The sequence below is a fragment of the Oncorhynchus mykiss genome, chromosome 12, assembly GCF_013265735.2.
Source record: "Oncorhynchus mykiss isolate Arlee chromosome 12, USDA_OmykA_1.1, whole genome shotgun sequence".
In the NCBI taxonomy this organism is placed as follows: Eukaryota; Metazoa; Chordata; class Actinopteri; order Salmoniformes; family Salmonidae; genus Oncorhynchus; species Oncorhynchus mykiss.
The window spans coordinates 66,297,402-66,312,215 of record NC_048576.1 but is presented as its reverse complement, the minus strand read 5'-3'; the positions used below and the strand labels follow the sequence as shown (position 1 = coordinate 66,312,215).

Below are 14,814 nucleotides of genomic sequence, written 5' to 3'. Positions count from 1 at the left end.
CAGAATATCAGCAAAAGGTTCAGATGAGAACATTTTAAAAAAGTAGTAGAGAGACAAAGAGCTGGTAGAAATGTAGGCAAGAATAATGAATAATGTCTAGATGGATAAACATAAGCAGTCAGTCAGACAGCTAAGCAAAGGATGCATTCCAACAAATGGAAAGGCAGATACTCAGACAACGGGAGACAAAAAGCGATTGGATGAAGGCAGTGGATTTGTTAACCTCACAAAAAGTGGACCACATAGATCAGATGACAGATCACAAACTAAGTTTCCATCCAGTTGGCGACAGATCTTCCAGCGATTATACAAAAAAGTTGCATAAAGAAAAGGTGTATTTTCCCACCAGTGGTGGGTTTCCATCAAACTACCTTGTTGCGAATAAAAATCAGTGCGTGATGACGTAGTGCACACAAAATGTCGTTTTTCGTTTCAGTTTTCATATACCGAATAAAAATCTAAAACTCAATGTTTTCCCATCACATTTTCAACTCTACCGATAGTTTTGTCAAAAACTGTTGCGTTAAATAGCTAAATAGCAAATGTGCCTACTCAGGTTTTGGCACGTGCGCTCTAGCCAACAGCGCGCAGATAGACTAGTCTATACTGTAGCCTACTTGATGAGATTATAAATAAGAGCGATAATATTTGTATTTATCAAAAACGGCAGTCAAGTATCAATCACCATGTCACCAAAATAAGACCCTCAATATTTATTGGAAAGGAACATCAAGATCACTGGGCACTTTCACCAGCCTGTGAAGTTCATCATTTATTTAATATGTAGCCTAATAAACTGCATGGTTTACTTAGTCATAGTGGGAGGACCACACACCATATCATCGCGTGACTCCATGTTTACTTCGGTATGTTATGTTATATGTTATATCAACGTTTGCGCATAAATGCATTTCCACCACCTCTTCTCGCATAATTAATTTTACCGGCACAAAAAGTTCCCATCATGTCAAACAAAGACATTTTCTTTGGGCATCTTGAACATTTTACCAAAACTACCTGTTTCCATCACAGCTGTCGTGATTTTTTTTTTTTTTTAATGGTATGACTTTAGTCGCATGAAAACAGGATTGAAACGTGGTAGTGCTCCCACACAAACTGAACCCCAATGCCTTGCTTGGGCCAACCGACTAGACTCAAAAGAGCCCCTTTCTCTCCAGTTTACATAATTGTGGAACACAAGGCTAGCTCCACAATAGAGCAGTCACGAATGGAAATGGCCAAGTGTCAAGTCTACCTCGAGCCATGGCAAAACATCTAAAAGGCTAGAATCTAGATGAAATGTCAAAACAATGGGGTAACAGCCTGATATTCACCAGGTAGTCAATTAGAAATTACCCTGTTAAATTACTTGTACAAAAAAGTTTTTAAAAATGAAATACTTATGACACTTTAGTTTCTATTAGGTTAAATGGCACCAGTCAAAAGTTTGGACACACTTACTCATTCAAGGGTTTTTCTTTATTTTGTACTATTTTCTACATTGTACAATAATAGTGAAGACATCACAACTATTAAATAACACATATGGAATCATGTAGTAACCAAAAAAGTGTTAAACAAATCAAAATATATTTTAGATTCTTCAAAGTAGCCTTGATGACAACTTTGCACACTCGTGGCATTCTCTGAACCAGCTTCACCTGGAATTATTTTACAACGGTCTTGAAGGAATTCCCACATACGCCGAACACTTGTTGTCTGCTTTTACTTTACTCTGCGGTCCAACTCATCCCAAACCATCTCAATTGGGTTGAGGTCGGGTGATTGTGGAGGACAGGTCATCTGATGCAGCACTCCATCACTCTCCTTCTTGGTCAAATAGCCCTTACACGGCATGGAGGTGTGTTGGCTCATTGTCTTGTTGAAAAAACAAATGATAGTCCCACTAAGCCCAAACCAGATGGGATGGCGTATCGCTGCAAAAAGCTGTGGTGGCCATGCTGGTTTAGTGTGCCTTGAATTCTAAATAAATCACTGACAGTGTCACCAGCAAAGCACCCCCACACCATCACATCACCATGCTTCACAATGGGAACTACACATGGGAGATCATCCGTTCACCTACCTTCTGTCTGACAAAGACACGGTAGTTGGAAACAAAAATCTGAAAGGACAGATTTCCACAGGTCTAATGATCATTGCTCGTGTTTCTTGGCCCAAGCAAGTCTCTTCTTCTTATAAAAAAAAAGTGTCCTTTAGTGGGGGTTTCTTTGCAATGATTCGACCATGATGGCCTGATTCACGCAGTCTCCTCTGAACAGGTGATGTTGAGATGGGTCTGTTACTTGAACTCTGTGAAGCATTTCTTTTGGTTGCAATTTCTGAGGCTGGTAACTCTAATGAACTTATCCTCTGCAGCAGAGTTAACTCTGGGTCTTCCTTTCCTTTGGCGGTCCTCATGAGACAGTTTCATCATTGTGCTTGATGGTTTTTGCGACTGCACTTGAAGAAACTTTAAAAATTTATTGAAATGTTCCAGATTGACTGGCCTTCATATCTTAAAGTAATGATGGACTGTCGTTTCTCTTTGCTTATTTGAGCTGTTCTTGCCATAATATGGACTTATGGTATTTTACCAAATAGGGCTATCTTCTGTATACCACCCCTGCCTTGTCACAACACAAGTGATTGGCTCAAACACATTAAGGAAAGAAATTCCACAAATGAACTTTTAACAAGGCAGACCTGTTAATTGAAATGCATTCCAGGTGACTACCTCATGAAACTGGTTGAGAGAATGCCAAAAGTGTACAAAGCTGTCATCAAGGCAAAGGGAGGCTACTTTGAAGAATCTCAAATATAAACTATATTTAGATTTTTTTCAACACTTTTTCCGGTTACTACATGATTCCATATGTTATATCATAGTTTTAATATCTTCACTATTATTATACAATGTAGAAAATAGTACAACAAATAAATTCAAACCCTGGAATGAATAGATGTGTCCAAACCTTTAACTGGTACTGTAGGTTCCTACCATCTCTGGTATCAAATGCCAAAACAGGTCCTTGAGCAAAAGAGTAGCCCAACTTCCTGACATGTGTAGATGGTCTTGAGCTGTTTGCCTTCGAAAAAAAAGCATCCAATCAGCATTGACGTCATGCATAGCACATCGCCTACAGCTTCCTGGGTAAAACCTTCTCAGGGGCGGCAGGCAGAGCCGTGCTATGGATCCTAATTGCTGTCAGTGCGGCAGCTCGCAGTGCATCAAATACAGTCGTGCTTCAATACGACTGAGCTGCGATCTTACGAAGGGAGCTTCTCATCCTTTTTGACATGTTGCACGATCACCGTTAAATTATGGCATAGGAGATATTTTCTTACGCAAGGGATGTGTAGGCCTAATTCAAGATGACATTTTATATTGTCGTCTACTAGGTATAACGTTTTGATTAATTAGCTGAGTGATTACTTTGTTTGGTTTATTGAGCAAGTTAGCGAGTGGGAAAAAAAATGGTGCACAGCTTGAATCAACGCAACCTTTCTCTGCATGTGTGTGCGCATGTATCGGTAGCCTACAGTAAGCCATTGTTGGTGTGTGTGCAACAGCGTCTTCTTGTGTGTACATGTGCATTCCCGCATGTACTCACAGCGCAGACGGGGCCCTGTCATCACCTGGGTCTCATCTCGTCAGTCAGCATCACACATACAGTGGGAGAGGAGCTTCTAGCTGGCGCTCACTGCTGCCAGGGCGGGAACACATTTACAACGGTGCACGTACCAGCTTGCCTCATGATTATCTCTCAATCAGGCCGGGCATTCACAAAGGGTCACAGAGTAGGAGTGCTGATCTAGGATCAGTTTCCGTCTTCAGATCATCATGAATAAGATCACGTTGACGGAGGGACCTGGGGATGCTCACAGAGTTGGACCAACACGAAACTTGGTTCTCTCTCGTTTGCTAATCCAGGGGTTTCTTTCTTTACTCATTGCACGCGGCTTTAAAACTAAAGGTTGTAAGGTAGATAGTATCTTACCTACACTATGTGATGCAAGGTGTACTACTTAATTTGTATGATTCATTTACGATACAATTCACAATTTGAATTAGTTTAGTGGTCTTTCTCAGTCTAGCCAACGTGTTTTGAGACGCCTTTTAAATGAGCCTCACATGATTCACGCTCAATTTTTAAGAAGCTAGGTAGCTTGGATTTGGACAACTGAGCTTATAATATTCAGCACAGCGATGCATTTGGGCTCTCTGTAACAAACAAAACAAAAGCTTGGCCTCATTTATCATTCAGAGATCTACTATATGGAAATCAAGGAAGCAAAACCCATCATAATAACTGATCAAAGTGTCTGTACACACATAGGCCTTAAAGCAACTGGGCAAAACAGGACATAAATATGTATAGACTGGTCAACATACACACGGGAACACCACTGTGTGCACATGGGCACTTGTAGCCTATATTTCCGTCTGAAACGCGCACGCACGCACACACCGCCCTGGGCTGCAGATGCCACATCATCTCTGGAACACTCTCACAGGAGTGTTCCTAAATGGCAGGGATGACATCACGGGGCCATGCCTTGATTCAATTGGTCTTGTGATCTCTGCCTGCAAGACTTTGAGATGGCAGTGGAGGCCTGAGCTAATGTCACAAAACCTATTCTAAATCCATGAGCACTGAAATCCAAATGTCATGCAGGTCTCAGGGAGAAAGATAAAATGGAACCGGCAGGAGATTGTTTTGTAGAAATGCCTCATTCTTCTGACCCAAATCATCTCCCCCTTCACTCTAAAAAATAAAAGGTTCCTGGAGGATCCTTCAAGATCATTTAAGGTTAAAAACCAGCAGTGTGCTTGTGAATAAAGGGCGCTCGTGTGTATAATTCAAATTGAGAACATTGGTCAAAAGACGCACTGGAAGCGGGAAGCGAGCGGAAGGTTGGAGATGCGACAGATATGAGATGACTTGCAACGGACCGATGTGAAAGGTGAGTGACCCTTGGCATTTTTTTATATCTTAGCTAGTGTATAGCTATCAACAAAAACAATACATCATGTAAGGAACTCTGCTTATCTCTCCCTCTCTAACGTTTAAGCATCAGCTGTCAGAGCAGCTTACAGATCACTGTACGTGTACACAGCCCATCTGTAAATAGCACACCCAACTACCTCATCCCCATATTGTTATTTTTTTTGTTGCTCCTCTTTTGCACCCCAGTATCTCTACTTGCACATCACAGTCTGCACATTATCACTCCAGTGTTCATGCTAAATTGTAATTATTTTGCCTCTATTGCCAATTTATTGCCTTACCTCCCTAATCTTACTACATTTGCTTGTTGTTGTTTTTGTCGCACTGCTTTGCTTTATCTTGGCCAGGTCAGAGTTGTAAATGAGAACTTGTTCTCAACTGGCCTACCTGGTTAAATAAAGGTGAAATTATTATTATTATTTTTTAAATGTACTCTTCGTTTTTCATCAGCTAGGAAAGCCATAGGCTGTAGCCTAATGTTAGCTGGTAATTGCTGTAGCTATACTTTTTGGGAGTTACGTTTTAGCTAACTTTAGCTAGTTATAGAGTCAATATTGAGAAATGTTAGTCCTAATTTAAACCTATGATGCACTATCCCCATCCATCCTCCTCCAGTCTGTCTTAACCTGCCTGTTAAGTTAGTAGAGTTTGGGTGCTGTGAGAAAACTCAGCCTCCACAAAACAGGTCACACACACACACACACACACACACACACACACGGCCCAATCTAGGTTGTTAAACTTGACAAAAAAAATAAAACATTACATTTGATATCAACTACTTATGTTGAATGTGTCAAATCTACAGACATCAAAACTATGAAATAATACATATGGAATCATGTAGTAACCAAACAAAAGTGTTAAACAAATCAAAACCTATTTTATTTAAGTAGCCACCCGTTGCCTTGATGGCAGCTTTGCACACTCTTGTCATGTTGATTGAAATGCATTCCAGGTGACTACCTCATGAAGCTGGTTGAGAGAATTCCAAGAGCGTGCAAAGCTGTCATCAAGGCAAAGAGTGGCTACTTTGAAGAATCTCAAATATAAAATATGTTTAGATTTGTTTAACCATTTTTTGGTTACTACATGATTCCATGTGTGTTATTTCATAGTTTTGATGTCTTCACTATTATTCTACAATGTAGAAAATAGTACAAAATAAAGAATGGATGTCCACATTTTTGACTGGTACTGTATGTCTTTCTGGCTGGTGTGTCAGGGTGTCCTGCTTTGATGGAGAAACTCAACCTCAGCAAATAGATAAGACCCACACAGACACAGATGACCCAATCTAGGTTGTTAAACGTATAACCCAGGATACTGAGTTGTAAACTTGACAAAAAGATTTAAACCCATGATACACTTTCTCTCTTTCCATCCTCCTCCCTTTAGTGCCTGTCTCAGCCCCTGTCCTGTTAAGTGGTGGAGAGTTCGGGAGCAGTGATAGAGAAATATGTCAACCTCCACAAACAGGTAAGACACACACACACACACACACACACACACACACACACACACACACACACACACACACACACACACACACACACACACACACACATACACACACATACACACACACACAAATGTAGGTTAAGTTCAACTTGACAAAAAGAAGAATAAATTAAACAGATCAGGTAGATAGATGCATTTGTTATTGAACACTCATGTTGTCTATGTTGAGTTTGTTTCGAATGTATGTCTTTCAGGTTGGAGTATTGGGGCGGCCCGTTCGGTCTTGTGCATTTCAGACCAACGCAAGACCATGTTTAAAGCTCACTAAGGATCTACCAACGTTTTAGCCTCTGCAAAGTCTCATGATGTATTTGCATTGTGATTATAGTGTTCTGTGATTTTCCTTTGTCTATTCCAATACTCACTGACTGGTGAATCAATGTATTTACAGTGTGATTGTGTGTTCTGTTCCTCCACACTGTCTTGTCATAATCACTGCAGCTGATAACACATACTCAACTTATCCTTAATAATCAACGCCATCAATCAATGCCATTTGTATTCCAAACAGAATTGTTAGTCTAAAAGTATACATGGGATGTGTGCACAGTGCTCTTTCTGAAGTACTCCTCGTTGAGAGACCACACGGGGAAGGAATATGTAAGAATTCTTCAATTGTCCTACTCACATTAATTCACACACTAATAACCTTTTTGTTTTTACACCAGATTGCACCTATCCAGACCATAATGTGCTGGCTTGGATATTTTCTTCTCGCGTTGTTTATTCCGTCACATTTCCAGCAGCATAGCGAGACAATCTCTAGTTACTTAATTGACTAAGTCTACTCCTATGACCTCGGTCCCAATAATTTACAGTTTTTAATTTACATCATGCAGCTGTTCTAATTCTTGAGGCACCGGTGTTGCAATCAGAGGAACCCCTAAAAGTACTTCCAGGAACCGTGTCTTTTTACAGTGTCGAATGAACACAAAAAAAAGTGAGCTCTTAAAACACACTCAGTAGTTGACATACGAACGTAATGTTGTGTAACTTCCCAGAATTAATTGACTCACAGTGGGGTTCTAGAATAATTAGGCTAAATTCTATAATATAAAAAGGTCAAATGTCCCAAGTCCCCCAGTCGCAGGAAGATGTTTGGGGTTGGGGGGGTGCTGCACATTTTTTCTCAAAGGGGGATGCACTACTGCCAAGTCCTACAGCCTAGTCAACCCATCATGACATACATATTGACAGGCAGATAAAAACCTACCCGACACAAGTAGGCTGTATCAGGCAGCCTAACGCTTAAATCATAGTGCACAGAAGCTGAGACGCGATAGTCCAGCGCCCTATTGTGACATAGCTACTCGTCTCCGAGACCACCATTCCACCTCCTCTATTCATTGCAATGTGCTGACCGTTGGAGAAATTGCTTGAGCGCTGAGAATTCAAAGAGTATTAAAAGCAAACAGTCCAATATTCTAGAACACTGCTGTGCATATGCATACAAGTTTAGCACTATGATGAACCCTTTATGCCGCATTCGTAACCAAGTGGGAAGTGGAAATTTACCACATACGACTGGGAAAAATCCATTTGAAAAGCCTCCAACTTGTAATTACTAGTGGGAAACTCCTCTATCATCCAGAGCTCTCACATGCTCTGACGTCACCTACTAAGGCAATTACCTTGATAACAGCATTCTCTGCAGTTAAATGCAACAAAATATTATTCAGAAAAAGCTATCTATTAATATGGTATTTGAACACTATAATTCCTTTGCAAGCATAATAGCTGTACTTTTAGTTTATAGTTTATGCAGCTTGTTGGCCATTAGCCAATCTGCTCTTATCAATAAATTCAAAGCACATGAATGCATCCAACTGGTATTTACCACTTCACAATATAGTAAATTCCCACCTCCCACTTTATGAAAGCAGCAAAACCCACAGACCATTATAATTGTTGGAGGTGTGGGAGTACGCAAATTAGGATTGCGGGTTTGCTGTGGAGGATGTCTAGTAGGTTGGACCAGTGTCACATCATGGCCAACACGGAAATATTACAAATCTGATCAACCTCACACATCTGAGAACTTTGTGAATGGACGCCCAGGCGGTCATTGTTTTGTTTTTTAACTGTTTTTAAAAAAAAAACGCGGACAAACGTGCGATGTCACCACAAGCCAAGCGTTGACAGTGACATTTTTTTTAGAACTGTTTTGAGTGGCAGCCCAGCATTCAATGTGACATCTAAACATTCAAAAATGTTTTTAAAGCTTTAAATCGATACATTTGGAAAGGAAATTACACAAAAAAAATCTATAGACAGGTGTTGGCCGGACACGCGCACTATGCAATGATTCCATCTATGGACAACGCTCGTTACATTGTAGCGGCAACCTATATTACTGTCAAGGCTCGCAACAAATGACATTTTGACAGTTCCCATAATGGCGGGATGTGGCTTGCTAAAGCTTCGGTTTGATATTTCTGCACAACAGAAAAGGAAAGCACAAAGATTGAAACACCACATTCAGCTCTCTCCTCCAACTAATAGCCTACTAGACAGATTTAAGTGGGTATCATCTGTTCGATTCATGGAGAGGCTTCTCCCGAATCTAGTCTACCTGTCACACGTCAGATACAATCTCATTGTCAGTAGCCGAAATAAAAAGCCAGTCAATACCTGTTGACTCCTCCTACCGACGTGTTGGTTGGTGGAAGTCCGAACCGAGCCCGAGGATGTTTTGTCCTGAGCTTCTTTTCCGAAGTCGTTTCTCCGTCGTATGACGAGGAGTGGAACGTTACAGTAAGGTCTGCTTTGTCAGACAGTGCGAGTGTGACAAGAGCTCTGCGAGTTTTCGGCAAAAGAAACGGGTTTTCACGGTGCCGCGCAAGTTGATGCAAGGCTTTAGAGAGCAGCAGCCATTGTGGTCACGTGCATTTTCGGAAACGCAACACTGGCCAGCCTACAGAAGTACACTCCCTCTTTTCATATCTACCATGTCAATTATGTAATCTACTGCAGGGTTTCGCAAAATCAGTCCTGCCCGCCTCCCTGTGCACATTTTGGGCTTTTTCCCTAGCACTACACAGCTATTCAAAACAATCTAAGCTTGATGATGAGTTGGTTATATGAATCAGCTGTACTGTACATCAAAACTCCAGCCTACTAAGAAGCCTGCTATTACTCTTCTAACTACGACTTTGGAAGCGCTATATGAGCAACACAATGAAGTGAACATGTATCAAATATGTATTATGTTCCTTTCATAATCAAATGAATGCATTACGTGTTTTGAATATAAATGTGGCATCAATGTCAGTATCTATCTTGGATTGGTTTAATTCTTTATTTCTAATGTGGGCATCGAGAATGAATCCTGTCTATGTCAACTGACCATGAACCAAATTCTTAAGTGTACACTCTAAGGGCTCTTTCACATATCACTCACTGTATGATCCTGGAGCATTTGGAACCCTAATCTGCGCTATAAAGCATGTGTGAAACGCAAACAAACCATGGCTGAAACCAATCCTGGATCTGCGTGAGTAGCAGGTCCAAGATCATGCACAACCACAGTCCTGTCTCAGCCTCCAGTATTTATGCTGCAGTAGTTTATGTGTCGGGGGGCTAGGGTCAGTTTGTTATATCTGGAGTACTTCTCCTGTCCTATTCGGTGTCCTGTGTGAATCTAAGTGTGCGTTTTCTAATTCTCTCCTTCTCTCTTTCTTTCTCTCTCTCGGAGGACCTGAGCCCTAGGACCATGCCCCAGGACTACCTGACATGATGACTCCTTGCTGTCCCCAGTCCACCTGGCCATGCTACTGCTCCAGTTTAAACTGTTCTGCCTTATTATTATTCGACCATGCTGGTCATTTATGAACATTTGAACATCTTGGCCATGTTCTGTTATAATCTCCACCCGGCACAGCCAGAAGAGGACTGGCCATCCCACATATGCTCTCTCTAATTCTCTCTTTCTTTCTCTCTCTCGGAGGACCTGAGCCCTAGGACCATGCCCCAGGAATACCTGACATGATGACTCCTTGCTGTCCCCAGTCCACCTGACCGTGCTGCTGCTCCAGTTTAAACTGTTCTGCCTTATTATTATTCAACCATGCTGGTCATTTATGAACATTTGAACATCTTGGCCATGTTCTGTTATAATCTCCACCCGGCACAGCCAGAAGAGGACTGGCCACCCCACATAGCCTGGTTCCTCTTTTAGGCTGGGTTTCTGTACAGCACTTTGAGATATCAGCTGATGTACGAAGGGCTATATAAATAAATTTGATTTGATTTGAGTACCAGGTTTTGTGATGAACCAGCACGAGTCGCATGATTTTATTTCCGCCCCCCCCCCCCCCCCCCCCCTGTAAACAAGCTAGCTCGCTAATGCAATGATAGCTAATGATTTGGTTACTTTGAGGTTAGGTAATCGGCTTCGATTTGTCAAAGCCAGATTTTGGCATGCCCTCACTAGCAGACCCAAGCATATTGGCCTACTAGTCTGTATCACTGAGGAACACCCCACCCCATCCCCATTCCTCCAGATCGAACATGTCTGTAAAATCTCTTCTTCTCAACAAGGATGGAAAACAGGCATATTTTATGGGGCCTGGCTGTCAACCAGGAGGGGGGGCGGCCTGGGTCGGTAACATGTAAATGCTTTGACTGACAAGACTCTAGTGAAGGGATCCGATCCTGATCCTGCTAGGGCTGGGCTTAAACAGCACATGCTCCCAGGTGTTTTTAAATGACCTTATTTCACCTTTATTAAACTACGCAAGTCTGTTAAGAACAAATTCTTATTTACAATGACGGCCTACACCGGCCAAACCCGGACGACACTGGCCTACACCGGCCAAACCCGGTCGACGCTGGCCTACACCGGGCAAACCCGGACGACGCTGGCCTACACCGGCCAAACCCGGACGACGCTGGCCTACACCGGCCAAACCCGGACGACGCTAGGCCATCTGTGTGCCACCCTATGGGACTCCCAATCACGGCCAGTTATGATACAGCATGGAATTGAACCATGGTGTCTGTAGTGATGCCTCAAGCACAGAAATGCAGTGCCTTAGAACGCTGTGCCACTAGGGAGCCCCCAAATCTCTGACCCCACCCATTTATAGGGGCCACTCTACAGTATTCCTGCTAGAAGTCTCTCTCTCCTTCTTTCTTTCCCCCAAAATGTAATCTTTCGAAGAGGCTTTCCAAGATGATTCCTCTGACGCTCATCCTGGCTAGTGTCCTGCCTTCTCCTCTCCTGGCCTCGCCTGGTCTCCCTCTCCTCTTTTTATGGCAGACTGTAGTGGGCTACCCTCCAGGGCTATTCCTGGGATGGACGTGAGCGCAACGGGTCCGTCCAGTCCACACTTGTTACTGCCAGACAGGGTGGGCCATATGCCATAAATATGCCCCTCCTAAGCCAGGCATCCCTGGCTGGGTGTCCTCTCTCATCTCTCTCTTCTCTCCTCCCCCTTTGCCAAGATGTATGAGGGGAGAGACAGCTGCTTGGAGACTGCCAGGACCTTTTATCCACACAGCACTATGGCCTGGCTGGCCGGCGATGTTTCCAGGGAGAGTGTCTTCAGACCTGGGTACAAATACTATTTTAAATGTCAAATGCTTTGAGCCTGGAGTGTCAGGTGGGCGGCGTTTGCACTTTGGGGACTTTTCTGTTGGTTGCATCACACCAGGCAAGCTCAAACAAGCATGATTTTCAAATAGTATTTGAACCCAGTTCTAGTGGATCCAGAGTGTGTGTTTGTGTCTCCTGGGACAGGAAACTGAGCATCCCAGGGCAGAAAGCCAGAAGGTTTATGGGCCATGGAGACGGAACTAGCAGATGGGTGTCTTTGCCTGGTATAAAGCCTTCCTCTGCTTAGTGTGTCTGGGACTGCAGGAGCACAAGCTTGAGCACAGATGTGGCCGTAAGCAAGTGCATGTGTATTTGTGCTTATTTGTGTGTGTGTGTTTATTGGTGTGTGTGTGTGTGTATCAAGTAAATCAAATCAAAATCTAATCTAAGTATATTGGTCTCATACACAGATTTCCAGGTGTTATAGCAGGAGCAGTAGAATGTCTCGTAAATACACAAATAATCTAAAAGCCTAAACAAGAAATCATTATTCTTTTCAACACTCTTCAAGCTCTGTCAAGGTATTGGGGATCATGGCTAGACAGAAATGTTCACGTATTGCCATAGATTTTCAAGCAGATTTAAGTCAAAATTGTAAAATTGAACATTTACTGTCTTCTTGGTAACCAACTCCAGTGTAGATTTGACTTTGTGTTTTAGTCCTGCTAAAAGGTGAATTCCTCTCCCAGTGTCAGGTGTAAAGCAGACTGAAGCAGGTTTCCCTCTAGGATTTTGCCTGTGCTTAGCTACATCCCATTTCTTTTCATCATGAAAAACTTCCCAGTCTTTGCCGATATTGTCATGCCCTGACCTTAGAGAGCCGTTTTATTTCTCTATTTGGTTAGGTCAGGGTGTGATGTGAGGTGGGCATTCTATGTTCTGTTTTTTATGTTTCTTTATTTCTATGTTTTGGCGGGGTATGTTTCTCAATCAGGGACAGCTGTCTGTCATTGTCTCTGATTGGGAATCATACTTAGGTAGCCCTTTTTCCCTCCTTTCAGTGTGGGTAGTTGACTTTTGTTAGTGGCACTATAGCCCTGTAAGCATCACGGTTGTTTGTTTGTTTGTTTGTTTGGTGACATTTTAAATAAAAGGAACATGTACGCTCGCCACGCTGCACTTTGGTCCACTTCTTTCGATGGCCGTGACAGATATCAAGTATGCCCATACCATGATGCAGCCACCACGATACTTGAAAATAAGGAGGCAATTACTCAGTGATGTGTTGGATTTTCCCCACACATAAGCCTTTGTATTTAGGCCAAAGAGTATATTCCTTTGCTGTGTTTTGTATTCTTCTTTTCACTCTGTCATTTAGGTCATTTTTGTGGAGTCACTACAATGTTGTTGATCCATCCTCAGTTTTCTCCCATAACAGCCATTGAGATGTTTTAAAATCACCAATGGCCTCATGGCGACATCCCTAAGCCGTTTCCTTCCAGCCCTGCAGCTCAGTTCAGGAGGACGACTGCATCTTTGAATGTATAAAACAATAAGTATTCAGACACTTTGCTCAGTACTTTGTTGAAGCACCTTTGGCAGTGATTACATCCTTGAGTCTTTTTTAGCTAAGATGCTACAAGCTTGGCACACCTGTATTTGGGGAGTTTCTGCCATTCTTCTCTGCAGATCCTCTCAAGCTCTGTCAGGTTGGATGGGGAGCGTCGCTGCACACCTATTTTCATGTCTCTCCAAAGATGTTTGATCGGGTTCAAGTCCGGGCTCTGGCTGGGCCACTCAAGGACATTCAGAGACTTGTCCCAAAGCCACTCCTACTATGTCTTTGCTGTGTGCTTACGCTTGTTGTCCTGTTGGAAGGTGAACCTTCGCCTGAGTCTGAGGTCCCGAGCGCTCTGGAGCAGGTTTTCATCAAGGAACTCTCAACTTTCCCTCAATCCTGACTAGTCACCCAGTCCCTGCAGATGAAAAACATCCCCATAGCATGATGCTGCCACCACCATGCTTCACCATAGAGATGTTGCCAGGTTTCTTCCAGACTTGACGCTTGGCATTCAGGCCGAAGAGTTTAATCTTGGTTTCATCAAACCAGAGAATCTTGTTTCCTATGGTCTGAGAGTCCTTTAGGTGCCTTTTGGAAAACTCCAAGTGGGCCTTTTACTGAAGAGTTGCTTCCGTCTGGCCACTCTACCATATAGGCCTGATTGGTGGAGTGCTGCAGAGATGGTTGGTCTTCTGGAAGATTCTCCCATCGCCACAGAGGAACTCTGGAGCGCTGTCAGAATGACCATCCGGTTCCTGGTCCCCTGCCTGACAAAGGCCCTTCTCCTCCGATTGCTCAGTTTGGCTGGGCGTCCAGCTCTAGGTAGTGTCTTGGTGCTTCCAAACTTCTTCCATTTAAGAATGAGGTTCTTGGGGACTTTCAATGCTGCAGACATTTTTTGGTACCCTTCCCAAGATCCGCGACTTGACACTCCTGTCTCTGAGCTCTACAGACAATTCCTTTGACCTTATGGCTTGGTTTTTGCTCTGACATGCACTGTCACCTTATTTAGACGGGTGAGTGCCTTTCCAAATCATGTCCAATCAATTTAATTTACCACAGATGGACTATAATCAAGTTGTTGAAACATCTCAAGGATGATCAATAGAAACAGGATGCACCTGAGCTAAATTTCGAGTCTCATAGCAAAGTGTCTGAATACTTATGTAAATAAGTTATTGATT

At 42.8% G+C, this 14,814-nt stretch overlaps 1 protein-coding gene across 1 annotated transcript in view; it reads right to left on the bottom strand.

Moving 5' to 3' along the window:
* rarab (retinoic acid receptor, alpha b) overlaps positions 1-9,428 on the bottom strand; it is a 183,071-nt gene extending 173,643 nt beyond the window's left edge. The window contains exon 1 of the mRNA XM_036938108.1: positions 9,165-9,428. The gene's annotated coding sequence lies outside the window, so the exon portion shown is untranslated. The remainder of the gene's footprint in view (positions 1-9,164) is intronic.
* Between the last annotated feature and the right edge of the window lie 5,386 nt (positions 9,429-14,814).